Genomic DNA, 27,341 nt, shown 5'->3' on the forward strand with positions numbered 1-27,341 from the left:
GTGCTTCTGTGTGTGTGTGTGTGTGTCAAAGTGTGCTGCTTTAGGCTGTGTGTTGTGTCACAGTGAGTCCTGTGTGTGTTGTGTTGGTATAGAGTGTGAAATGAGTCACGGCCATGTGTGTTTGTTTGTGCATGAAGCTACGGGCTGTGCATTGATTCATAGTGAGCTGTGTATGTGTGTGTGCCGGTATAGGCTGGGAATTCAGTCACAGTGAGCTCTTTGTGTGAGCATGTGCTGGTATAGTTTGAGCATTGAGTCACAGTGTGCTTGTGAATTTCTTGTGCCTGTGTAAGATGTACAGTGAGTTACAGTGAGCCGTGTGTGTCTGTGGCAGTGTGTGTATGTGTGTGCTTATACAGGTGGCACACTGAGTCACAGTGAGCCTTGTTTGTGTGTGTGCATGCATGTGTTCTGTTATAAGCTGTGCATTGAGTCACAATGAAAGTGTGTTTGTGTGTTTATGCATGCAGATATAGGCTGTGCATTTGTGTCACAGTGATCCGTTAGTGTCTGTGAGGGTTTCTTGGTATAGGCTGTGCACAGTCTCAGTGAGCTATCACTTAGTATGGGTTTATCTGCAGGTATGGACTGTGCATTAAGTCACTGTGAGTCTTGTGCTTCTGTGTGCATGTGTGTGTGTGTCAAAGTATGCTGGTTTAGGCAGCGTGTTGTGTCACAGTGAGCCATGTTTTTGTTGTTTTGGTATAGACTGTGAACTGAGTCACAGCCATGTGTGTATACTTGTGCATGAAGGTACCGGCTGTGCATTGATTCATAGTGTGCTGTGTATGTATGTGTGCCAGTATAGACAATCAATTCAGTCACAGTGAGCTGTTTGCATATGCTGGTATAGTTTGAGCATTGAGTCACAGTGTTGTTGTTAGTTTGTTTTGCCGGTACAAGATTTACACAGAGATAGAGTGAGCCGTGTCTGTCTGTGGCTCTGTGTGTATGTGTGTGCTTATATAGGTCGCACAGTGAGTCACAGTGAGCTTTCGGTGTGGGTGTGATGCTGCTATAGACTATGAACTGACTATGAGCCATGTGTGTGAGAGTGTGTGTGTGTGTGTGCTGTTAGGTAATGTGCATTGAGTCAGAGTGAGCTCTGTGTGTGTTTTTGAATACCTCTGGGCTGGCATAGGCTGAGCATTGAGTCACAGTGTGGTGTGTGTGTGAGTGTGCAAGTGTGTGCAAGTATAGGCTGGGCATTGAAGCACAATGAGCTGTGTGTGTTTGTGTGCGTGCTGATATAGGCTGCACATTCAGTTACAGTGAGCCGTGTGTGTATGTGAGTGTGCTTGTAGAAGCTGCACACTGATTAACAGCGAGGTGTGTATGAGTGTGTGTGTGTGCTGTTACATACTGGGCATTCAGTCACAGGTTGCTGTGTGTGTGTGTGCATGCATGTGTGCTTTTATAGGCTGTGCCTTGATTCACTTTGAACTGTGAGTGTGGGTGTGTGGGTGTCTGCTGGTATACGTTTTGCATTGTTTCACAATGAGCTGTGTGTGTGTGTGTGTGTGTGTGTGTTCTGGTATAAGATGTACATTGAGATACAGTGAACCATGCATGTGTGTGGCTGTGTGTGTGTGTGTGCTGCTAGAGGCTGTGCATTGTGTAACACTGAGCCATGTGTTTCTGTGTGTCACTCTGTAGACTGTGCATTGAGTCTGTGTGTGTGCATGCATGTGTGCTGGCATAGGCTATGCATTGATTCACATTGAGATAGTGTGTGGTTGTGCGTGTTGTGTGGCTATATGTTTTGCATTGATTCACTGTGAGCTGTGTGTGTGTGAGTGTGCATGTGTGTGAACATATAGTCTGGACATTGAGTCACAGTGAGGTATGTGTGTCTGTTCAGGTGTAGACTGGGCATTGAGTCTCAGCTTTGTATGTCTGTGTGTGTGTGCTGAGATAGGCAGTGCATTGAGTCACAGTGACATGTGTGTCAGTGTCTGTGTGAGTGTGTAACAGTATAGCTTGTGTATTGAGACACAGTGAGGTTTGAGTGTGAGTGTGTGTGTGCTGTTAGAGACTGTGGATTGAGTATCAGTGAGCCATGTTTGTTTTTGTGTGTGTGCATGCATGTGTTCTGTTATAAGCTGTGCACTGAGTCACATGGCCGTATTTGTGTGTGTGTGTGTATGCTTGTTGATATAGGCTATGCATTGAGTTACAGTGATCCGTTAGTGTCTGTGAGGGTTTGTTGGTATAGGCTGTGCACATTCCCAGTGAGCCGTCTCTGTGTATGTGTTTCCATGCAGGTATGGACGGTGCATTGAGTCACAGTGAGTCGTGTGCATCTGTGTGTGTGTGTCAAAGTGTGCTGGTTTAGGTTGCATGTTGTGTCACAGTGAGCCATGTGTGTGTCGTGTTGGTATAGATTGTGAACTGAGTCACGGCCATGTGTGTGTGTTTGTGCATGAAGGTACAGGCTGTGCATTGATTCATAGTGAGCGGTTTATGTGTTTGTGATGGTATAGGCCCTCAATTCAGTCACAGTGAGCTGTGTGTGAGCATGTGCTGGTATAGTTTGAGCATTGAGTCAGAGTGTGGTTGTGAGTTTCTTATGGCGGTACAAGATGTACACTCTATTACAGTGAGCCGTGAGAGTCTGTGGCTGTGTGTGTATGAGTGTGCATATATAGGCTGCACATTGAGTGACAGTGAGCTGTGAGTGTGGGTTTGATGCTTGTTTAGTGTGTGAAATGAGTCACAGTGATCTATGTGTGTGTGTGTGTGTGTGTGTGTGCTGCTAGGTAATGTGCCTTGAGTCACAGTGAGCTCTGTGTGTGTTTTTGAATACCTCTGGGCAGGCATAGGCTGAGCATTGAGTCACAGTGAAGTGTGTGTGTGAATGTGCATGTGTGTGCAAGTATAGGCTGTGCATTGAATCACAGTGAGCTGTGTTTGTTTGTGTGTGTGCTGGTATAGGCTGCGCATTCAGTCACAGTGAGTCGTGTGTGTGTTTGAATGTTCTTGTAGAGGCTGCACATTGAATCACAGTGAGGTGTGTGTGTGATTGTGTGTGTGTGTGTGCTGTTCCATACTGTGCATTCAGTCTCAGTTATCCATGTGTGTGTGTGTTCTTGCGTGTGTGCTTTTACAGGCTGTGCCTTGATTCACATTGAACTGTGTGTGTGTGCTGTTATATGCTTTCCATTGCTTCACAGTGAACTGTGTGTGTGTGTGTTTGTGTGTGCCAGTACAGCCAGAGCATTCTTTCACAGTGAGGTGTGTGTGTGTGACTGTGCATGTGTCTGCATGTAAAGGCTGGCAGTTAGTGACCATCTGTGGTGTGTGTTTGTGTAAGTTTCTGTACTGGTATAGGCTGTGCATTCATTCACAGTGAGGTGTGTGTGTGTTTCTGTCCAGGTGTAGGCTGGTTATTGAGTCACAGTGAGCCGTGTGTGTGTGTGTGCTTGTATACACTGTGAACTGAGTCATGGCCGTTTGTGTGTGTGTGTGTGTGTGTGTGTGTGTGGGCATGCTGGTATAGGTTTTGCATTGACACATAGTGAGCTGTGTGTGTGTGATGTTCTTGTATAGGCCATGCATTGAGTCAGAGTGAGCTGTTTTCATGTGTGCGTTCTGGTATATTCTGACCATTGAGTCACAGTGTGGTGTGTGTGTGTGTGTGTTCTGGTATAAGATGAACATTGAGATACAGTGAGCCGTGTTTATGTGTGGCTGTGTGTGTGTGTGTGTCTGTTGGTAGAGGCTGCCCATTTTGTAACACTGCGCCATGTTTTTCTGCGTGTCACTCTATAGACTGCACATAGTGTCTGTGTGTGTGCATGCATGTGTGCCTGTATAGGCTATGCATTGATTCACATTGAGCTTTGTGTGTGGTTGTGCGTGCTGTGCAGCTATATGTTTTGCATTGATTCACACTGAGCTGTGTGTGTGTGAGCGTGCATATGTGTGAACATATAGGCTGGGTATTGAGTCACAATGAGGTGTGTGTGTGAGTGTCTGTCTTTGTGCACTGGTATAAGCCATGCACAGAGCCACAGTGAGGTTTGTGTGTGAGTGTGTGTGTCTTTTCAGGTGAATTTTGGGCATTGAGTCACAGTGAGCCATGAGTGTGTGTGCATGTGTGTGTGTGTGTACTGGTATAGGCTGTGCATTGAGTCACAGTGAGGTGTGTGTCTATGTGTCTGTGCTGTTGTAGGGATGCATTGAGTCACAGTGAGGTCTGTGTTGTTAGAGACTGTGAATTGAGTCACACTGAGCCTTGTGTGTGTGTGTGCTTGCATAGGCCGTGCATTGAGTCACAGTGAGGTGTGTGTGTCCGTCAAGTGCAGGCTGCTCATTGAGTCTCAGTTAGCTTTGTGTGTGTGTGTGTTGAGATACGCTATGCATTGAGTCACAGTGCCATGTGTGTCAGTGTCTGTCTGTGTGTGTGCTAGTATAGCTTGTGTATTCAGACACAGTGAGGTTTGAGTGTGTGTGCTGTTAGAGCCGTGGATTGAGTCTCAGTGAGCCGCATGTGTGTGTGTCTGCCTGCATGTGTTCTGTTATAAGTTGTGCACTGAGTCACATGGCCGTGTTTGGGTGTGTATGTAGGCTTGTTGATATAGGCTATGCATTGAGTCATCGTGATCCGTTAATGTCTGTGAGTGTTTGTTGTTATAGGCTGTGCACAGGGTCCCAGTGAGCCATCTGTGTGTGTGTGTCTGTGCAAATATGGACAGTTCTTTGAGTCACAGTGAATCGTGTGTGTCTCTGGTTGTGTGTGTGTCCACATGTGCTGTTTTTGGTTGTGTGTTGTGTCACAGTAAGCTGTGTGTGAGTGTGTGCTTGTATAGACAGTGAACTGAGTCACGGCCATGTGTCTGTGTGTGTGTGCATGCAGGTATAGGCTATGCATTGACTCATAGTGAGGTGTGTGTGTGTTTGTGCTCGTATAGGCTGTGAATTCAGTCACACTGATCTGTGTGCATGTGACTGTGTTGGTACAGTCTGAGCATTGAGTCACCGTGAGGTGTGTGTCTGAGTGTGTGTCTGTTCAGTTGTAGGTTTAGGATTGAGTAACAGTGACCCTTGTGTGTGTGTGTGCTGATAGAGTTTGTGTATTGAGTCACAGTGGGTTTGTGAGTGTGTGTGTGTGTGCTGTCAGAGACTGTCGACTGATTCACAGTGAGCCATGTGTGTCTGTGGGCATGCATGTATGCTGTAATAAGGTGTGCATTTAGTTATAATGAACAGTGTGTTTGTGTGTTTATGCATGCTGATAGAGGCTATGCATTGAGTCACAGTGATCCGTTAGTGTCTGTGAGGGTTTGTTGGAATAGTCTGTGCAAAGAGTCCCAGTGAGCAATCTCTGTGTATGTGTTTCTCTGCAGGTATGGATGGTGCATTGAGTCACAGTGAGTCATGTGCTTCTGTGTGTGTGTGTGTGTCAAAGTGTGCTGCTTTAGGCTGTGTGTTGTGTCACAGTGAGTCCTGTGTGTGTTGTGTTGGTATAGAGTGTGAAATGAGTCACGGCCATGTGTGTTTGTTTGTGCATGAAGCTACGGGCTGTGCATTGATTCATAGTGAGCTGTGTATGTGTGTGTGCCGGTATAGGCTGGGAATTCAGTCACAGTGAGCTCTTTGTGTGAGCATGTGCTGGTATAGTTTGAGCATTGAGTCACAGTGTGCTTGTGAATTTCTTGTGCCTGTGTAAGATGTACAGTGAGTTACAGTGAGCCGTGTGTGTCTGTGGCAGTGTGTGTATGTGTGTGCTTATACAGGTGGCACACTGAGTCACAGTGAGCCTTGTTTGTGTGTGTGCATGCATGTGTTCTGTTATAAGCTGTGCATTGAGTCACAATGAAAGTGTGTTTGTGTGTTTATGCATGCAGATATAGGCTGTGCATTTGTGTCACAGTGATCCGTTAGTGTCTGTGAGGGTTTCTTGGTATAGGCTGTGCACAGTCTCAGTGAGCTATCACTTAGTATGGGTTTATCTGCAGGTATGGACTGTGCATTAAGTCACTGTGAGTCTTGTGCTTCTGTGTGCATGTGTGTGTGTGTCAAAGTATGCTGGTTTAGGCAGCGTGTTGTGTCACAGTGAGCCATGTTTTTGTTGTTTTGGTATAGACTGTGAACTGAGTCACAGCCATGTGTGTATACTTGTGCATGAAGGTACCGGCTGTGCATTGATTCATAGTGTGCTGTGTATGTATGTGTGCCAGTATAGACAATCAATTCAGTCACAGTGAGCTGTTTGCATATGCTGGTATAGTTTGAGCATTGAGTCACAGTGTTGTTGTTAGTTTGTTTTGCCGGTACAAGATTTACACAGAGATAGAGTGAGCCGTGTCTGTCTGTGGCTCTGTGTGTATGTGTGTGCTTATATAGGTCGCACAGTGAGTCACAGTGAGCTTTCGGTGTGGGTGTGATGCTGCTATAGACTATGAACTGACTATGAGCCATGTGTGTGAGAGTGTGTGTGTGTGTGTGCTGTTAGGTAATGTGCATTGAGTCAGAGTGAGCTCTGTGTGTGTTTTTGAATACCTCTGGGCTGGCATAGGCTGAGCATTGAGTCACAGTGTGGTGTGTGTGTGAGTGTGCAAGTGTGTGCAAGTATAGGCTGGGCATTGAAGCACAATGAGCTGTGTGTGTTTGTGTGCGTGCTGATATAGGCTGCACATTCAGTTACAGTGAGCCGTGTGTGTATGTGAGTGTGCTTGTAGAAGCTGCACACTGATTAACAGCGAGGTGTGTATGAGTGTGTGTGTGTGCTGTTACATACTGGGCATTCAGTCACAGGTTGCTGTGTGTGTGTGTGCATGCATGTGTGCTTTTATAGGCTGTGCCTTGATTCACTTTGAACTGTGAGTGTGGGTGTGTGGGTGTCTGCTGGTATACGTTTTGCATTGTTTCACAATGAGCTGTGTGTGTGTGTGTGTGTGTGTGTGTTCTGGTATAAGATGTACATTGAGATACAGTGAACCATGCATGTGTGTGGCTGTGTGTGTGTGTGTGCTGCTAGAGGCTGCGCATTGTGTAACACTGAGCCATGTGTTTCTGTGTGTCACTCTGTAGACTGTGCATTGAGTCTGTGTGTGTGCATGCAGGTGTGCTGGCATAGGCTATGCATTGATTCACATTGAGATAGTGTGTGGTTGTGCGTGTTGTGTGGCTATATGTTTTGCATTGATTCACTGTGAGCTGTGTGTGTGTGAGTGTGCATGTGTGTGAACATATAGTCTGGACATTGAGTCACAGTGAGGTATGTGTGTCTGTTCAGGTGTAGACTGGGCATTGAGTCTCAGCTTTGTATGTCTGTGTGTGTGTGCTGAGATAGGCAGTGCATTGAGTCACAGTGACATGTGTGTCAGTGTCTGTGTGAGTGTGTAACAGTATAGCTTGTGTATTGAGACACAGTGAGGTTTGAGTGTGAGTGTGTGTGTGCTGTTAGAGACTGTGGATTGAGTATCAGTGAGCCATGTTTGTTTTTGTGTGTGTGCATGCATGTGTTCTGTTATAAGCTGTGCACTGAGTCACATGGCCGTATTTGTGTGTGTGTGTGTATGCTTGTTGATATAGGCTATGCATTGAGTTACAGTGATCCGTTAGTGTCTGTGAGGGTTTGTTGGTATAGGCTGTGCACATTCCCAGTGAGCCGTCTCTGTGTATGTGTTTCCATGCAGGTATGGACGGTGCATTGAGTCACAGTGAGTCGTGTGCATCTGTGTGTGTGTGTCAAAGTGTGCTGGTTTAGGTTGCATGTTGTGTCACAGTGAGCCATGTGTGTGTCGTGTTGGTATAGATTGTGAACTGAGTCACGGCCATGTGTGTGTGTTTGTGCATGAAGGTACAGGCTGTGCATTGATTCATAGTGAGCGGTTTATGTGTTTGTGATGGTATAGGCCCTCAATTCAGTCACAGTGAGCTGTGTGTGAGCATGTGCTGGTATAGTTTGAGCATTGAGTCAGAGTGTGGTTGTGAGTTTCTTATGGCGGTACAAGATGTACACTCTATTACAGTGAGCCGTGAGAGTCTGTGGCTGTGTGTGTATGAGTGTGCATATATAGGCTGCACATTGAGTGACAGTGAGCTGTGAGTGTGGGTTTGATGCTTGTTTAGTGTGTGAAATGAGTCACAGTGATCTATGTGTGTGTGTGTGTGTGTGTGTGTGCTGCTAGGTAATGTGCCTTGAGTCACAGTGAGCTCTGTGTGTGTTTTTGAATACCTCTGGGCAGGCATAGGCTGAGCATTGAGTCACAGTGAAGTGTGTGTGTGAATGTGCATGTGTGTGCAAGTATAGGCTGTGCATTGAATCACAGTGAGCTGTGTTTGTTTGTGTGTGTGCTGGTATAGGCTGCGCATTCAGTCACAGTGAGTCGTGTGTGTGTTTGAATGTTCTTGTAGAGGCTGCACATTGAATCACAGTGAGGTGTGTGTGTGATTGTGTGTGTGTGTGTGCTGTTCCATACTGTGCATTCAGTCTCAGTTATCCATGTGTGTGTGTGTTCTTGCGTGTGTGCTTTTACAGGCTGTGCCTTGATTCACATTGAACTGTGTGTGTGTGCTGTTATATGCTTTCCATTGCTTCACAGTGAACTGTGTGTGTGTGTGTTTGTGTGTGCCAGTACAGCCAGAGCATTCTTTCACAGTGAGGTGTGTGTGTGTGACTGTGCATGTGTCTGCATGTAAAGGCTGGCAGTTAGTGACCATCTGTGGTGTGTGTTTGTGTAAGTTTCTGTACTGGTATAGGCTGTGCATTCATTCACAGTGAGGTGTGTGTGTGTGTCTGTCCAGGTGTAGGCTGGTTATTGAGTCACAGTGAGCCGTGAGTGTGTGTGTGCTTGTATACACTGTGAACTGAGTCATGGCCGTTTGTGTGTGTGTGTGTGTGTGTGTGTGTGTGGGCATGCTGGTATAGGTTTTGCATTGACACATAGTGAGCTGTGTGTGTGTGATGTTCTTGTATAGGCCATGCATTGAGTCAGAGTGAGCTGTTTTCATGTGTGCGTTCTGGTATATTCTGACCATTGAGTCACAGTGTGGTGTGTGTGTGTGTGTGTTCTGGTATAAGATGAACATTGAGATACAGTGAGCCGTGTTTATGTGTGGCTGTGTGTGTGTGTGTGTCTGTTGGTAGAGGCTGCCCATTTTGTAACACTGCGCCATGTTTTTCTGCGTGTCACTCTATAGACTGCACATAGTGTCTGTGTGTGTGCATGCATGTGTGCCTGTATAGGCTATGCATTGATTCACATTGAGCTTTGTGTGTGGTTGTGCGTGCTGTGCAGCTATATGTTTTGCATTGATTCACACTGAGCTGTGTGTGTGTGAGCGTGCATATGTGTGAACATATAGGCTGGGTATTGAGTCACAATGAGGTGTGTGTGTGAGTGTCTGTCTTTGTGCACTGGTATAAGCCATGCACAGAGCCACAGTGAGGTTTGTGTGTGAGTGTGTGTGTCTTTTCAGGTGAATTTTGGGCATTGAGTCACAGTGAGCCATGAGTGTGTGTGCATGTGTGTGTGTGTGTACTGGTATAGGCTGTGCATTGAGTCACAGTGAGGTGTGTGTCTATGTGTCTGTGCTGTTGTAGGGATGCATTGAGTCACAGTGAGGTCTGTGTTGTTAGAGACTGTGAATTGAGTCACACTGAGCCTTGTGTGTGTGTGTGCTTGCATAGGCCGTGCATTGAGTCACAGTGAGGTGTGTGTGTCCGTCAAGTGCAGGCTGCTCATTGAGTCTCAGTTAGCTTTGTGTGTGTGTGTGTTGAGATACGCTATGCATTGAGTCACAGTGCCATGTGTGTCAGTGTCTGTCTGTGTGTGTGCTAGTATAGCTTGTGTATTCAGACACAGTGAGGTTTGAGTGTGTGTGCTGTTAGAGCCGTGGATTGAGTCTCAGTGAGCCGCATGTGTGTGTGTCTGCCTGCATGTGTTCTGTTATAAGTTGTGCACTGAGTCACATGGCCGTGTTTGGGTGTGTATGTAGGCTTGTTGATATAGGCTATGCATTGAGTCATCGTGATCCGTTAATGTCTGTGAGTGTTTGTTGTTATAGGCTGTGCACAGGGTCCCAGTGAGCCATCTGTGTGTGTGTGTCTGTGCAAATATGGACAGTTCTTTGAGTCACAGTGAATCGTGTGTGTCTCTGGTTGTGTGTGTGTCCACATGTGCTGTTTTTGGTTGTGTGTTGTGTCACAGTAAGCTGTGTGTGAGTGTGTGCTTGTATAGACAGTGAACTGAGTCACGGCCATGTGTCTGTGTGTGTGTGCATGCAGGTATAGGCTATGCATTGACTCATAGTGAGGTGTGTGTGTGTTTGTGCTCGTATAGGCTGTGAATTCAGTCACACTGATCTGTGTGCATGTGACTGTGTTGGTACAGTCTGAGCATTGAGTCACCGTGAGGTGTGTGTCTGAGTGTGTGTCTGTTCAGTTGTAGGTTTAGGATTGAGTAACAGTGACCCTTGTGTGTGTGTGTGCTGATAGAGTTTGTGTATTGAGTCACAGTGGGTTTGTGAGTGTGTGTGTGTGTGCTGTCAGAGACTGTCGACTGATTCACAGTGAGCCATGTGTGTCTGTGGGCATGCATGTATGCTGTAATAAGGTGTGCATTTAGTTATAATGAACAGTGTGTTTGTGTGTTTATGCATGCTGATAGAGGCTATGCATTGAGTCACAGTGATCCGTTAGTGTCTGTGAGGGTTTGTTGGAATAGTCTGTGCAAAGAGTCCCAGTGAGCCATCTCTGTGTATGTGTTTCTCTGCAGGTATGGATGGTGCATTGAGTCACAGTGAGTCATGTGCTTCTGTGTGTGTGTGTGTGTCAAAGTGTGCTGCTTTAGGCTGTGTGTTGTGTCACAGTGAGTCCTGTGTGTGTTGTGTTGGTATAGAGTGTGAAATGAGTCACGGCCATGTGTGTTTGTTTGTGCATGAAGCTACGGGCTGTGCATTGATTCATAGTGAGCTGTGTATGTGTGTGTGCCGGTATAGGCTGGGAATTCAGTCACAGTGAGCTCTTTGTGTGAGCATGTGCTGGTATAGTTTGAGCATTGAGTCACAGTGTGCTTGTGAATTTCTTGTGCCTGTGTAAGATGTACAGTGAGTTACAGTGAGCCGTGTGTGTCTGTGGCAGTGTGTGTATGTGTGTGCTTATACAGGTGGCACACTGAGTCACAGTGAGCCTTGTTTGTGTGTGTGCATGCATGTGTTCTGTTATAAGCTGTGCATTGAGTCACAATGAAAGTGTGTTTGTGTGTTTATGCATGCAGATATAGGCTGTGCATTTGTGTCACAGTGATCCGTTAGTGTCTGTGAGGGTTTCTTGGTATAGGCTCTGCACAGTCTCAGTGAGCTATCACTTAGTATGGGTTTATCTGCAGGTATGGACTGTGCATTAAGTCACTGTGAGTCTTGTGCTTCTGTGTGCGTGTGTGTGTGTGTCAAAGTATGCTGGTTTAGGCAGCGTGTTGTGTCACAGTGAGCCATGTTTTTGTTGTTTTGGTATAGACTGTGAACTGAGTCACAGCCATGTGTGTGTACTTGTGCATGAAGGTACCGGCTGTGCATTGATTCATAGTGTGCTGTGTATGTATGTGTGCCAGTATAGACAATCAATTCAGTCACAGTGAGCTGTTTGCATATGCTGGTATAGTTTGACCATTGAGTCACAGTGTTGTTGTGAGTTTGTTTTGCCGGTACAAGATTTACACAGAGATAGAGTGAGCCGTGTCTGTCTGTGGCTCTGTGTGTATGTGTGTGCTTATATAGGTCGCACAGTGAGTCACGGTGAGCTTTCGGTGTGGGTGTGATGCTGCTATAGACTATGAACTGACTATGAGCCATGTGTGTGAGAGTGTGTGTGTGTGTGTGCTGTTAGGTAATGTGCATTGAGTCAGAGTGAGCTCTGTGTGTGTTTTTGAATACCTCTGGGCTGGCATAGGCTGAGCATTGAGTCACAGTGTGGTGTGTGTGTGAGTGTGCAAGTGTGTGCAAGTATAGGCTGGGCATTGAAGCACAATGAGCTGTGTGTGTTTGTGTGCGTGCTGATATAGGCTGCACATTCAGTTACAGTGAGCCGTGTGTGTATGTGAGTGTGCTTGTAGAAGCTGCACACTGATTAACAGCGAGGTGTGTATGAGTGTGTGTGTGTGCTGTTACATACTGGGCATTCAGTCACAGGTTGCTGTGTGTGTGTGTGCATGCATGTGTGCTTTTATAGGCTGCGCCTTGATTCACTTTGAACTGTGAGTGTGGGTGTGTGGGTGTCTGCTGGTATACGTTCTGCATTGTTTCACAATGAGCTGTGTGTGTGTGTGTGTGTGTGTGTGTGTTCTGGTATAAGATGTACATTGAGATACAGTGAACCATGCATGTGTGTGGCTGTGTGTGTGTGTGTGCTGCTAGAGGCTGCGCATTGTGTAACACTGAGCCATGTGTTTCTGTGTGTCACTCTGTAGACTGTGCATTGAGTCTGTGTGTGTGCATGCATCTGTGCTGGCATAGGCTATGCATTGATTCACATTGAGATAGTGTGTGGTTGTGCGTGTTGTGTGGCTATATGTTTTGCATTGATTCACTGTGAGCTGTGTGTGTGTGAGTGTGTGTGAGTGTGCTGGTATAGGCTGTGCATTGAGTCAGTGAGCTGTGTGTGTGTGTGTCTCTTTTGGTGTCAGTGTGCATTGAATCACCGTGGTGTGTGTCTATGTGTGATGTTAAAGACTGTGAAATGAGTCACAGTGAGCCTTGTTTGTGTGTGTGCATGCATGTGTTCTATTCTTAGCTGTGCACTGAGTCACATGACCGTATTTTTGTGTGTGTATGCTTGCTGATATAAGCTATGCATTGAGTCAAAGTCATCCGTTAGTGTCTGTGAGGGTTTGTTGGTATAGGCTGTGCACAGAGTGCCAGTGAGCTGTCTGTGTGTCTGTGCAAATATGGACAGTGCATTGAGTCACAGTGAGATGTGTGTGTCTCTGTGTGTGTGTGTCCACATGTGCTATTTTAGGCTACTGGTTGTGTCCCTGTAAGCCGTGTGTGTGTGTGCTGGTATAGACTGTGAATTGAGTCACGGCATGTGTGTGTGTGTGTGCATGCAGATATAGGCTATGCATTGACCAATAAGGAGCTGGGTGTGTGTGTGTGTGTGCTGGTATAAGCAGTGAATTCTGTCACACTGATCTGTGTGCATGTGAGTGTGCTGGTATAGTCTGAGGATTGAATCACAGTGATCTGTGTGTGTGTGTGTGTCTTCAGTTGTCAGCTTGATATTGAGTCACAGTGAGCCTTGTGTGTGTCTGTGTGTGCTGGTGTAGATGGTGTATTGAGTCACAGTGAGTTTTGTGTGTGTCTGTGTGTGCTGTTAGAGAGTGTGGATTGATTCACAGTGAGCCATATGTGTCTGTGTGCATGTATGTGTGCTGTTATAAGCTGTGCATTGAGTCACAATGAGCAGTGTGTTTGTGTGTTTATGCATGCAGATATAGGCTGTGCATTGAGTCACAGTAATCCGTTAGTGTCTGTGAGGGTTTGTTGGTATAGGCTGTGCACATTCCCAGTGAGCCGTCTCTGTATATGTGTTTCCATGCAGGTATGGACGGTGCATTGAGTCACAGTGAGTCGTGTACATCTGTGTGTGTGTGTCAAAGTGTGCTGGTTTAGGCTGTGTGTTGTGTCACAGTGAGTCCTGTGTGTGTTGTGTTGGTATAGAGTGTGAAATGAGTCACGGCCATGTGTGTTTGTTTGTGCATGAAGCTACGGGCTGTGCATTGATTCATAGTGAGCTGTGTATGTGTGTGTGCCGGTATAGGCTGGGAATTCAGTCACAGTGAGCTCTTTGTGTGAGCATGTGCTGGTATAGTTTGAGCATTGAGTCACAGTGTGCTTGTGAATTTCTTGTGCCTGTGTAAGATGTACAGTGAGTTACAGTGAGCCGTGTGTGTCTGTGGCAGTGTGTGTATGAGTGTGCTTATACAGGTGGCACACTGAGTCACAGTGAGCCTTGTTTGTGTGTGTGCATGCATGTGTTCTGTTATAAGCTGTGCATTGAGTCACAATGAAAGTGTGTTTGTGTGTTTATGCATGCAGATATAGGCTGTGCATTTGTGTCACAGTGATCCGTTAGTGTCTGTGAGGGTTTCTTGGTATAGGCTCTGCAAAGTCTCAGTGAGCTATCACTTAGTATGGGTTTATCTGCAGGTATGGACTGTGCATTAAGTCACTGTGAGTCTTGTGCTTCTGTGTGTGTGTGTGTGTGTGTGTCAAAGTATGCTGGTTTAGGCAGCGTGCTGTGTCACAGTGAGCCATGTTTTTGTTGTTTTGGTATAGACTGTGAACTGAGTCACAGCCATGTGTCTGTACTTGTGCATGAAGGTACCGGCTGTGCATTGATTCATAGTGTGCTGTGTATGTATGTGTGCCAGTATAGACAATCAATTCAGTCACAGTGAGCTGTTTGCATATGCTGGTATAGTATGAGCATTGAGTCACAGTGTTGTTGTGAGTTTGTTTTGCCGGTACAAGATTTACACAGAGATAGAGTGAGCCGTGTCTGTCTGTGGTTCTGTGTGTATGTGTGTGCTTCTATAGGTCGCACAGTGAGTCACAGTGAGCTTTCAGGATGGGTGTGATGCTGCTATAGACTATGAACTGACTATGAGCCATGTGTGTGAGTGTGTGTGTGTGTGTGTGCTGTTAGGTAATGTGCATTGAGTCAGAGTGAGCTCTGTGTGTGTTTTTGAATACCTCTGGGCTGGCATAGGCTGAGCATTGAGTCACAGTGTGGTGTGTGTGTGAGTGTGCAAGTGTGTGCAAGTATAGGCTGGGCATTGAAGCACAATGAGCTGTGTGTGTTTGTGTGCATGCTGATATAGGCTGCACATTCAGTTACAGTGAGCCGTGTGTGTATGTGAGTGTGCTTGTAGAAGCTGCACACTGATTAACAGTGAGGTGTGTATGAGTGTGTGTGTGTGCTGTTACATACTGGGCATTCAGTCACAGGTTGCTGTGTGTGTGTGTGCATGCATGTGTGCTTTTATAGGCTGTGCCTTGATTCACATTGAACTGTGAGTGTGGGTGTGTGGGTGTCTGCTGGTATACGTTTTGCATTGTTTCACAATGAGCTGTGTGTGTGTGTGTGTGTTCTGGTATAAGATGTACATTGAGATACAGTGAACCGTGCATGTGTGTGGCTGTGTGTGTGTGTGTGCTGCTAGAGGCTGCGCATTGTGTAACACTGAGCCATGTGTTTCTGTGTGTCACTCTGTAGACTGTGCATTGAGTCTGTGTGTGTGCATGCATGTGTGCTGTTATAGGCTATGCATTGATTCACATTGAGATAGTGTATGGTTGTGCGTGTTGTGATCTTATATGTTTTGCATTGATTCACTGTGAGCTGTGTGTGTGTGATTGTGCATGTGTGTGAACATATAGTCTGGACATTGAGTCACAGTGAGGTATGTGTGTCTGTTCAGGTGTAGACTGGGCATTGAGTCTCAGCTTTGTATGTCTGTGTGTGTGTGCTGAGATAGGCTGTGCATTGAGTCACAGTGTGTGACTGTTCTTGTAGAGGCTGCACATTGAATCACAGTGAGGTGTGTGTGTGATTGTGTGTGTGTATGCTGTTCGATTCTGTGCATTCTGTCACAGTTAGCCGTGTGTGTGCATTTGTGTATGATTTTATAAGCTGTGCATTGATTCACATTGAACTGTGTGTGTGGGTGTGTGCTGGTGTATGCTTTGCATTGTTTCACAGTCAGCTGGGTGTGGGTGTGTTTGTTGTCTGTGTGTTGTGGTACAGGGTGAGCATTGTTCACAAGGAAGTGTGTTTGTGTGAGTGTGCATGTGTCTGCATCTAAAGGCTGGCTATTAGTCACAGTGTGCCTTGTGTGTTTGTGTATGTTTCTGTACTGGTATAGGCTGTGCATTCATTCAGAGTGAGGTGTGTTTGTGTGTCTGTCCTGGCGTAGGCTGGTTATTGGGTGACAGTGAGCCATGTGTGTGTGTGTGCTTGTAAAGTCTGTGAACTGAGTCATGGCCGTGTGTGTGCGTGTGAATGCTGATATAGATTTTGCATTGACACTTAGTGAGCTACGTGTGAGTTTTGTGCTGGTATAGGCCATGCATTGAGTGTGAGTGAGCTGTTTTCATATGTGAATGCTGGTATATTCTGAACATAAAGTCACAGTGTGGTGTGTGGCTGTGTATGTGTGTGTGTGTGTGTGTGTTCTGGTATAAGATGTACATTGAGATACAGTGAGCTGTGCATCTATGTGGCTGTGTGTGTGGGTGTGTGTGTGTGCTGCTAGAGGCTGTGCATTGTGTAACACTGAGCCATGGGTTTCTGTGTGTCACTCTATAGACTGTGCATTGTGTTTGTGTGTGTGTATGCATGTGTGCTTGTATAGGCTATGCATTGATTCACATTGAGTTAGTGTGTGGTTGTGCATGTTGTGCGGCTATAAGTTTTGCATTGATTCACTGTGAGCTGTGTGTGTGTGAGTGTGCATGCGTGTGAACATATAGGCTGGACATTTTGTCACAGTGAGGTGTGTGTGTGAGTTTGTGTTTGTGTGCACTGGTATAGGCCATGCACTGAGACACAGGGATATTTGTGTGTGTCTTTTCAGGTTTATGCCGGGCATTGAGTCACAGTGAGCCATGTGTGTGTGTGAGTGTGTGTGAGTGTGCTGGTATAGGCTGTGCATTGAGTCAGTGAGCTGTGTGTGTGTGTGTCTCTTTTGGTGTCAGTGTGCATTGAATCACTGTGGTGTGTGTCTATGTGTGATGTTAGAGACTGTGAAATGAGTCACAGTGAGCCTTGTTTGTGTGTGTGCATGCATGTGTTCTATTCTTAGCTGTGCACTGAGTCACATGACCGTATTTTTGTGTGTGTATGCTTGCTGATATAAGCTATGCATTGAGTCAAAGTCATCCGTTAGTGTCTGTGAGGGTTTGTTGGTATAGGCTGTGCACAGAGTGCCAGTGAGCTGTCTGTGTGTCTGTGCAAATATGGACAGTGCATTGAGTCACAGTGAGATGTGTGTGTCTCTGTGTGTGTGTGTCCACATGTGCTATTTTAGGCTACTAGTTGTGTCCCTGTAAGCCGTGTGTGTGTGTGCTGGTATAGACTGTGAATTGAGTCACGGCATGTGTGTGTGTGTGTGTGTGTGCATGCAGATATAGGCTATGCATTGACCAATAAGGAGTTGGGTGTGTGTGTGTGTGTGCTGGTATAAGCAGTGAATTCTGTCACACTGATCTGTGTGCATGTGAGTGTGCTGGTATAGTCTGAGGATTGAATCACAATGATCTGTGTGTGTGTGTGTGTCTTCAGTTGTCAGCTTGATATTGAGTCACAGTGAGCCTTGTGTGTGTCTGCGTGTGCTGGTATAGGTGGTGTATTGAGTCACAGTGAGTTTTGTGTGTGTCTGTGTGTGCTGTTAGACAGTGTGGATTGATTCACAGTGAGCCATATGTGTCTGTGTGCATGTATGTGTGCTGTTATAAGCTGTGCATTGAGTCACAATGAGCAGTGTGTTTGTGTGTTTATGCATGCAGATATAGGCTGTGCATTGAGTCACAGTGATCCGTTAGTGTCTGTGAGGGTTTGTTGGTATAGGCTGTGCACATTCCCAGTGAGCCGTCTCTGTGTATGTGTTTCCATGCAGGTATGGACGGTGCATTGAGTCACAGTGAGTCGTGTGCATCTGTGTGTGTGTGTCAAAGTGTGCTGGTTTAGGCTGCGTGTTGTGTCACAGTGAGCCGTGTGTGTGTCGTGTTGGTATAGACTGTGAACTGAGTCACGGCCATGTGTGTGTGTTTGGGCATGAAGGTACAGGCTGTGCATTGATTCATAGTGAGCGGTTTATGTGTCTGTGATGGTATAGGCCCTCAATTCAGTCACAGTGAGCTGTGTGTGAGCATGTGGTGGTATAGTTTGAGCATTGAGTCAGAGTGTGGTTGTGAGTTTCTTATGGCGGTACAAGATGTACACTCTATTACAGTGAGCCGTGAGAGTCTGTGGCTGTGTGTGTATGAGTGTGCATATATAGGCTGCACATTGAGTGACAGTGAGCTGTGAGTGTGGGTTTGATGCTTGTTTAGTGTGTGAAATGAGTCACAGTGAACTATGTGTGTGTGTGTGTGTGTGTGTGTGTGCTGCTAGGTAATGTGCCTTGAGTCACAGTGAGCTCTCTGTGTGTTTTTGAATACCTCTGGGCAGGCATAGGCTGAGCATTGAGTCACAGTGAAGTGTGTGTGTGAATGTGCATGTGTGTGCAAGTATAGGCTGTGCATTGAATCACAGTGAGCTGTGTTTGTTTGTGTGTGTGCTGGTATAGGCTGCGCATTCAGTCACAGTGAGTCGTGTGTGTGTTTGAATGTTCTTGTAGAGGCTGCACATTGAATCACAGTGAGGTGTGTGTGTGATTGTGTGTGTGTGTGTGCTGTTCCATACTGTGCATTCAGTCTCAGTTATCCATGTGTGTGTGTGTTCTTGCGTGTGTGCTTTTACAGGCTGTGCCTTGATTCACATTGAACTGTGTGTGTGTGCTGTTATATGCTTTCCATTGCTTCACAGTGAACTGTGTGTGTGTGTGTTTGTGTGTGCCAGTACAGCCAGAGCATTCTTTCACAGTGAGGTGTGTGTGTGTGACTGTGCATGTGTCTGCATGTAAAGGCTGGCAGTTAGTGACCATCTGTGGTGTGTGTTTGTGTAAGTTTCTGTACTGGTATAGGCTGTGCATTCATTCACAGTGTGGTGTGTGTGTGTGTCTGTCCAGGTGTAGGCTTGTTTTTGAGTCACAGTGAGCCGTGTGTGTGTGTGTGCTTGTATACACTGTGAACTGAGTGATGGTCTTTTGTGTGTGTGTGTGTGTGTGTGTGTGTGGGCATGCTGGTATAGGTTTTGCATTGACACATAGTGAGCTGTGTGTGTGTGATGTTCTTGTATAGGCCATGCATTGAGTCAGAGTGAGCTGTTTTCATGTGTGCGTTCTGGTATATTCTGACCATTGAGTCACAGTGTGGTGGGTGTGTGTGTGTGTTCTGGTATAAGATGAACATTGAGATACAGTGAGCCGTGTTTATGTGTGGCTGTGTGTGTGTGTGTGTGTCTGTTGGTAGTGGCTGCACATTTTGTAACACTGCGCCATGTTTTTCTGCGTGTCACTCTATAGACTGCACATAGTGTCTGTGTGTGTGCATGCATGTGTGCCTGTATAGGCTATGCATTGATTCACATTGAGCTTTGTGTGTGGTTGTGCGTGCTGTGCAGCTATATGATTTGCATTGATTCACACTGAGCTGTGTGTGTGTGAGCGTGCATATGTGTGAACATATAGGCTGGGTATTGAGTCACAATGAGGTGTGTGTGTGAGTGTCTGTCTTTGTGCACTGGTATAAGCCATGCACAGAGCCACAGTGAGGTTTGTGTGTGAGTGTGTGTGTCTTTTCAGGTGAATTTTGGGCATTGAGTCACAGTGAGCCGTGAGTGTGTGTGCATGTGTGTGTGTGTACTGGTATAGGCTGTGCATTGAGTCACAGTGAGGTGTGTGTCTATGTGTCTGTGCTGTTGTAGGGATGCATTGAGTCACAGTGAGGTGTGTGTTGTTAGAGACTGTGAATTGAGTCACACTGAGCCTTGTGTGTGTGTGTGTGTGCTTGCATAGGCTGTGCATTGAGTCACAGTGAGGTGTGTGTGTCCGTTCAAGTGTAGGCTGCTCATTGAGTCTCAGTTAGCTTTGTGTGTGTGTGTGTTGAGATACGCTATGCATTGAGTCACAGTGACATGTGTGTCAGTGTCTGTCTGTGTGTGTGCTAGTATAGCTTGTGTATTCAGACACAGTGAGGTTTGAATGTGTGTGCTGTCAGAGCAGTGTATTGAGTCTCAGTGAGCCACATGTGTGTGTGTGTCTGCCTGCATGTGTTCTGTGATAAGTTGTGCACTGAGTCACATGGCCGTGTTTGGGTGTGTATGTAGGCTTGTTGATATAGGCTATGCATTGGGTCATAGTGATCCGTTAATGTCTGTGAGTGTTTGTTGTTATAGGCTGTGCACAGGGTCCCAGTGAGCCATCTGTGTGTGTGTGTCTGTGCAAATATGGACAGTTCTTTGAGTCACAGTGAATCGTGTGTGTCTCTGGTTGTGTGTGTGTCCACATGTGCTGTTTTTGGTTGTGTGTTGTGTCACAGTAAGCTGTGTGTGAGTGTGTGCTTGTATAGACAGTGAACTGAGTCACGGCCATGTGTCTGTGTGTGTGTGCATGCAGGTATAGGCTATGCATTGACTCATAGTGAGGTGTGTGTGTGTTTGTGCTCGTATAGGCTGTGAATTCAGTCACACTGATCTGTGTGCATGTGACTGTGTTGGTACAGTCTGAGCATTGAGTCACCATGAGGTGTGTGTCTGAGTGTGTGTCTGTTCAGTTGTAGGTTTAGCATTGAGTAACAGTGACCCTTGTGTGTGTGTGTGCTGATAGAGTTTGTGTATTGAGTCACAGTGGGTTTGTGAGTGTTTGTGTGTGTGTGTGCTTTCAGAGACTGTCGACTGATTCACAGTGAGCCATGTGTGTCTGTGGGCATGCATGTATGCTGTAATACATGCACAGCATGCATGTATGCTGTGAGCTCTTTGTGTGAGCATGTGCTGATATAGTTTGAGCATTGAGTCACAGTGTGCTTGTGAATTTCTTGCGCCTGTGTAAGATGTACAGTGAGTTACACTGAGCCGTGTGTGTCTGTGGCAGTGTGTGTATGTGTGTGCTTATACAGGTGGCACACTGAGTCACAGTGAGCCTTGTTTGTGTGTGTGCATGCATGTGTTCTGTTATAAGCTGTGCATTGAGTCACAATGAAAGTGTGTTTGTGTGTTTATGCATGCAGATATAGGCTGTGCATTTGTGTCACAGTGATCCGTTAGTGTCTGTGAGGGTTTCTTGGTATAGGCTGTGCACAGTCCCAGAGAGCTATCACTTTGTATGGGTTTATCTGCAGGAATGGACTGTGCATTAAGTCACTGTGAGTCTTGTGTTTCTTTGTGTGTGTGTGTCAAAGTATGCTGGTTTAGGCAGCGTGCTGTGTCACAGTGAGCCATGTTTTTGTTGTTTTGGTATAGACTGTGAACTGAGTCACAGCCATGTGTCTGTACTTGTGCATGAAGGTACCGGCTGTGCATTGATTCATAGTGTGCTGTGTATGTATGTGTGCCAGTATAGACAATCAATTCAGTCACAGTGAGCTGTTTGCATATGCTGGTATAGTTTGAGCATTGAGTCACAGTGTTGTTGTGAGTTTGTTTTGCCGGTACAAGATTTACACAGAGATAGAGTGAGCTGTGTCTGTCTGTGGCTCTGTGTGTATGTGTGTGCTTATATAGGTCGCACAGTGAGTCACAGTGAGCTTTCGGTGTGGGTGTGATGCTGCTATAGACTATGAACTGACTATGAGCCATGTGTGTGAGAGTGTGTGTGTGTGTGTGCTGTTAGGTAATGTGCATTGAGTCAGAGTGAGCTCTGTGTGTGTTTTGAATACCTCTGGGCTGGCATAGGCTGAGCATTGAGTCACAGTGTGGTGTGTGTGTGAGTGTGCAAGTGTGTGCAAGTATAGGCTGGGCATTGAAGCACAATGAGCTGTGTGTGTTTGTGTGCGTGCTGATATAGGCTGCACATTCAGTTACAGTGAGCCGTGTGTGTATGTGAATGTATTGTAGAAGCTGCACACTGATTAACAGTGAGGTGTGTATGAGTGTGTGTGTGTGCTGTTACATACTGGGCATTCAGTCACAGGTTGCTGTGTGTGTGTGCATGCATGTGTGCTTTTATAGGCTGTGCCTTGATTCACATTGAACTGTGAGTGTGGGTGTGTGGGTGTCTGCTGGTATACGTTTTGCATTGTTTCACAATGAGCTGTGTGTGTGTGTGTGTGTGTGTTCTGGTATAAGATGTACATTGAGATACAGTGAACCGTGCATGTGTGTGGCTGTGTGTGTGTGTGTGCTGCTAGAGGCTGCGCATTGTGTAACACTGAGCCATGTGTTTCTGTGTGTCACTCTGTAGACTGTGCATTGTGTCTGTGTGTGCATGCATGTGTGCTGTTATAGGCTATGCATTGATTCACATTGAGATAGTGTGTGGTTGTGCGTGTTGTGATGCTATATGTTTTGCATTGATTCACTGTGAGCTGTGTGTGTGTGAGTGTGCATGTGTGTGAACATATAGTCTGGACATTGAGTCACAGTGAGGTATGTGTGTCTGTTCAGGTGTAGACTGGGCATTGAGTCTCATCTTTGTATGTCTCTGTGTGTGTGCTGAGATAGGCTGTGCATTGAGTCACAGTGACATGTGTGTCAGTGTCTGTGTGAGTGTGTAACAGTATAGCTTGTGTATTCAGACACAGTGAGGTTTGAGTGTGAGTGTGTGTGTGCTGTTAGAGACTGTGGATTGAGTATCAGTGAGCCATGTTTGTTTTTGTGTGTGTGCATGCATGTGTTCTGTTATAAGCTGTGCACTGAGTCACATGGCCGTATTTGTGTGTGTGTGTGTATGTTTGTTGATATAGGCTATGCATTGAGTTACAGTGATCCGTTAGTGTCTGTGAGGGTTTGTTGTTATAGGCTGTGCACAGGGTCCCAGTGAGCCATCTGTGTGTGTGTGTCTGCAAATATGGACAGTGCATTGAGTCACAGTGTGTCATGTGTGTCTCTGGGTGTGTGTGTGTCCACATGTGCTGTTTTCAGTTGCGTGTTGTGTCACAGTAAGCCATGTGTGAGTGTGTGCAGGTATAGACTGTGAACTGAGTCACGGCCATGTGTGTGTGTATGCATGCAGACATAGGCTATGCATTGACTCATAGTGAGCTGTTTATGTGTGTGTGATGGTATAGGCTGTCAATTGAGTCACAGTGAGCTGTTTGCATGTGCATGTGCTGATATAGTTTGAGCATTGAGTCACAATTTGGTTGTGAGATTCTTTTGCCGGTACAAGATGTACACCGAGTTACAGTGAGCCTTGGGTGTCTGTGGCTGTGTGTGTATGTGTGTGCCTATATAGGTGGTGCAGTGTGTCACAGTGAGCTGTGAATGTGGGTGTGATGCTAGTATAGACTGTGAACTGACTCACAGTGAACCGTGTGTGTGTGTGTGTGTGTGTGTTTGCTTCAAGTTAATGTGCATTGAGTCACAGTGAGCTCTGTTTGTGTTTGTGAACACCTCTGGGCTGGTATAGGCTGAGCATTGAGTCACAGTGAGGTGTTGTGTGAGTGTGTGTGTGTGCAAGTAGAGGCTGGGTATTGAATCACAGTGAGCTGTGTGTTTTTGTGTGTGTGCTGGTATAGGCTGCGCATTCAGTCACAGTGAGCCGTGTGTGTGTGTGACTGTTCTTGTAGAGGCTGCACATTGAATCACAGTGAGGTGTGTGTGTGATTGTGTGTGTGTATGCTGTTCGATTCTGTGCATTCTGTCACAGTTAGCCGTGTGTGTGTGTGTGCATTTGTGTGTGATTTTATAAGCTGTGCATTGATTCACATTGAACTGTGTGTGTGGGTGTGTGCTGGTGTATGCTTTGCATTGTTTCACAGTCAGCTGGGTGTGTGTGTGTGTGTCTGTGTGTTGTGGTACAGGGTGAGCATTGTTCACAATGAAGTGTGTTTGTGTGAGTGTGCATGTGTCTGCATCTAAAGGCTGGCTATTAGTCACAGTGTGCCTTGTGTGTTTGTGTATGTTTCTGTACTGGTATAGGCTGTGCATTCATTCAGAGTGAGGTGTGTTTGTGTGTCTGTCCTGGCGTAGGCTGGTTATTGGGTGACAGTGAGCCATGTGTGTGTGTGTGCTTGTAAAGTCTGTGAACTGAGTCATGGCCGTGTGTGTGCGTGTGAATGCTGATATAGATTTTGCATTGACACTTAGTGAGCTACGTGTGAGTTTTGTGCTGGTATAGGCCATGCATTGAGTGTGAGTGAGCTGTTTTCATATGTGAATGCTGGTATATTCTGAACATAAAGTCATAGTGTGGTGTGTGGCTGTGTATGTGTGTGTGTGTGTGTGTGTGTTCTGGTATAAGATGTACATTGAGATACAGTGAGCTGTGCATCTATGTGGCTGTGTGTGTGGGTGTGTGTGTGTGCTGCTAGAGGCTGCGCATTGTGTAACACTGAGCCATGGGTTTCTGTGTGTCACTCTATAGACTGTGCATTGTGTTTGTGTGTGTGTATGCATGTGTGCTTGTATAGGCTATGCATTGATTCACATTGAGTTAGTGTGTGGTTGTGCATGTTGTGCGGCTATAAGTTTTGCATTGATTCACTGTGAGCTGTGTGTGTGTGAGTGTGCATGCGTGTGAACATATAGGCTGGACATTTTGTCACAGTGAGGTGTGTGTGTGAGTTTGTGTTTGTGTGCACTGGTATAGGCCATGCACTGAGACACAGGGATATTTGTGTGTGTCTTTTCAGGTTTAAGCCAGGCATTGAGTCACAGTGAGCCATGTGTGTGTGTGAGTGTGTGTGAGTGTGCTGGTATAGGCTGTGCATTGAGTCAGTGAGCTGTGTGTGTGTGTGTCTCTTTTGGTGTCAGTGTGCATTGAATCACTGTGGTGTATGTCTATGTGTGATGTTAGAGACTGTGAAATGAGTCACAGTGAGCCTTGTTTGTGTGTGTGCATGCATGTGTTCTATTCTTAGCTGTGCACTGAGTCACATGACCGTATTTTTGTGTGTGTATGCTTGCTGATATAAGCTATGCATTGAGTCAAAGTCATCCGTTAGTGTCTGTGAGGGTTTGTTGGTATAGGCTGTGCACAGAGTGCCAGTGAGCTGTCTGTGTGTCTGTGCAAATATGGACAGTGCATTGAGTCACAGTGAGATGTGTGTGTCTCTGTGTGTGTGTGTCCACATGTGCTATTTTAGGCTACTTGTGTCCCTGTAAGCCGTGTGTGTGTGTGCTGGTATAGACTGTGAATTGAGTCACGGCATGTGTGTGTGTGTGTGCATGCAGATATAGGCTATGCATTGACCAATAAGGAGCTGGGTGTGTGTGTGTGTGTGCTGGTATAAGCAGTGAATTCTGTCACACTGATCTGTGTGCATGTGAGTGTGCTGGTATAGTCTGAGGATTGAATCACAGTGATCTGTGTGTGTGTGTGTGTCTTCAGTTGTCAGCTTGATATTGAGTCACAGTGAGCCTTGTGTGTGTCTGTGTGTGCTGGTATAGGTGGTGTATTGAGTCACAGTGAGTTTTGTGTGTGTCTGTGTGTGCTGTTAGAGAGTGTGGATTGATTCACAGTGAGCCATATGTGTCTGTGTGCATGTATGTGTGCTGTTATAAGCTGTGCATTGAGTCACAATGAGCAGTGTGTTTGTGTGTTTATGCATGCAGATATAGGCTGTGCATTGAGTCACAGTGATCCGTTAGTGTCTGTGAGGGTTTGTTGGTATAGGCTGTGCACATTCCCAGTGAGCCATCTCTGTGTATGTGTTTCCATGCAGGTATGGACGATGCATTGAGTCACAGTGAGTCGTGTGCATCAGTGTGTGTGTGTCAAAGTGTGCTGGTTTAGGCTGCGTGTTGTGTCACAGTGAGCTGTGTGTGTGTCGTGTTGGTATAGACTGTGAACTGAGTCACGGCCATGTGTGTGTGTTTGTGCATGAAGGTACAGGCTGTGCATTGATTCATAGTGAGCGGTTTATGTGTTTGTGATGGTATAGGCCCTCAATTCAGTCACAGTGAGCTGTGTGTGAGCATGTGCTGGTATAGTTTGAGCATTGAGTCAGAGTGCGGTTGTGAGTTTCTTATGGCGGTACAAGATGTACACTCTATTACAGTGAGCCGTGAGAGTCTGTGGCTGTGTGTGTATGAGTGTGCATATATAGGTTTCACATTGAGTGACAGTGAGCTGTGAGTGTGGGTTTGATGCTTCTTTAGTCTGTGAAATGAGTCACAGTGAACTATGTGTGTGTGTGTGTGTGTGTGTGTGTGTGCTGCTAGGTAATGTGCCTTGAGTCACAGTGAGCTCTGTGTGTGTTTTTGAATACCTCTGGGCAGGCATAGGCTGAGCATTGAGTCACAGTGAAGTGTGTGTGTGAATGTGCATGTGTGTGCAAGTATAGGCTGTGCATTGAATCACAGTGAGCTGTGCGTGTTTGTGTGTGTGCTGGTATAGGCTGCGCATTCAGTCACAGTGAGTCGTGTGTGTGTTTGAATGTTCTTGTAGAGGCTGCACATTGAATCACAGTGAGGTGTGTGTGTGATTGTGTGTGTGTGTGTGCTGTTCCATACTGTGCATTCAGTCTCAGTTATCCATGTGTGTGTGTGTTCTTGCGTGTGTGCTTTTACAGGCTGTGCCTTGATTCACATTGAACTGTGTGTGTGTGTGTGCTGTTATATGCTTTCCATTGCTTCACAGTGAACTGTGTGTGTGTGTTTGCGTGTGCCAGTACAGCGAGAGCATTCTTTCACAGTTAGGTGTGTGTGTGTGACTGTGCATGTGTCTGCATGTAAAGGCTGGCAGTTAGTGAATCTGTGGTGTGTGTTTGTGTAAGTTTCTGTACTGGTATAGGCTGTGCATTCATTCACAGTGAGGTGTGTGTGTGTGTCTGTCCAGGTGTAGGCTTGTTTTTGAGTCACAGTGAGCCGTGTGTGTGTGTGTGCTTGTATACACTGTGAACTGAGTCATGGCCGTTTGTGTGTGTGTGTGGGCATGCTGGTATAGGTTTTGCATTGACACATAGTGAGCTGTGTGTGTGTGATGTTCTTGTATAGGCCATGCATTGAGTCAGAGTGAGCTGTTTTCATGTGTGCGTTCTGGTATATTCTGACCATTGAGTCACAGTGTGTTGTGTGTTTGTGTGTGTGTTCTGGTATAAGATGAACATTGAGATACAGTGAGCCGTGTTTATGTGTGGCTGTTTGTGTGTGTCTGTTGGCAGAGGCTGCGCATTTTGTAACACTGCGCCATGTTTTTCTGCTTGTCACTCTATAGACTGCACATAGTGTCTGTGTGTGTGCATGCATGTGTGCCTGGTATAGGCTGTGCATTGAGTCACAGTGAGGTGTGTGTTGTTAGAGACTGTGAATTGAGTCACACTGAGCCTTGTGTGTGTGTGTGTGTGCTTGCATAGGCTGTGCATTGAGTCACAGTGAGGTGTGTGTGTCCGTTCAAGTGTAGGCTGCTCATTGAGTCTCAGTTAGCATTGTGTGTGTGTGTGTTGAGATACGCTATGCATTGAGTCACAGTGACATGTGTGTCAGTGTCTGTCTGTGTGTGTGCTAGTATAGCTTGTGTATTCAGACACAGTGAGGTTTGAGTGTGTGTGCTGTCAGAGCCGTGGATTGAGTCACAGTGAGCCGCATGTGTGTGTGTGTCTGCCTGCATGTGTTCTGTGATAAGTTGTGC

Source organism: Stenella coeruleoalba, assembly GCF_951394435.1.
Source record: "Stenella coeruleoalba genome assembly, chromosome: Y".
Classification (NCBI taxonomy): Eukaryota; Metazoa; Chordata; class Mammalia; order Artiodactyla; family Delphinidae; genus Stenella; species Stenella coeruleoalba.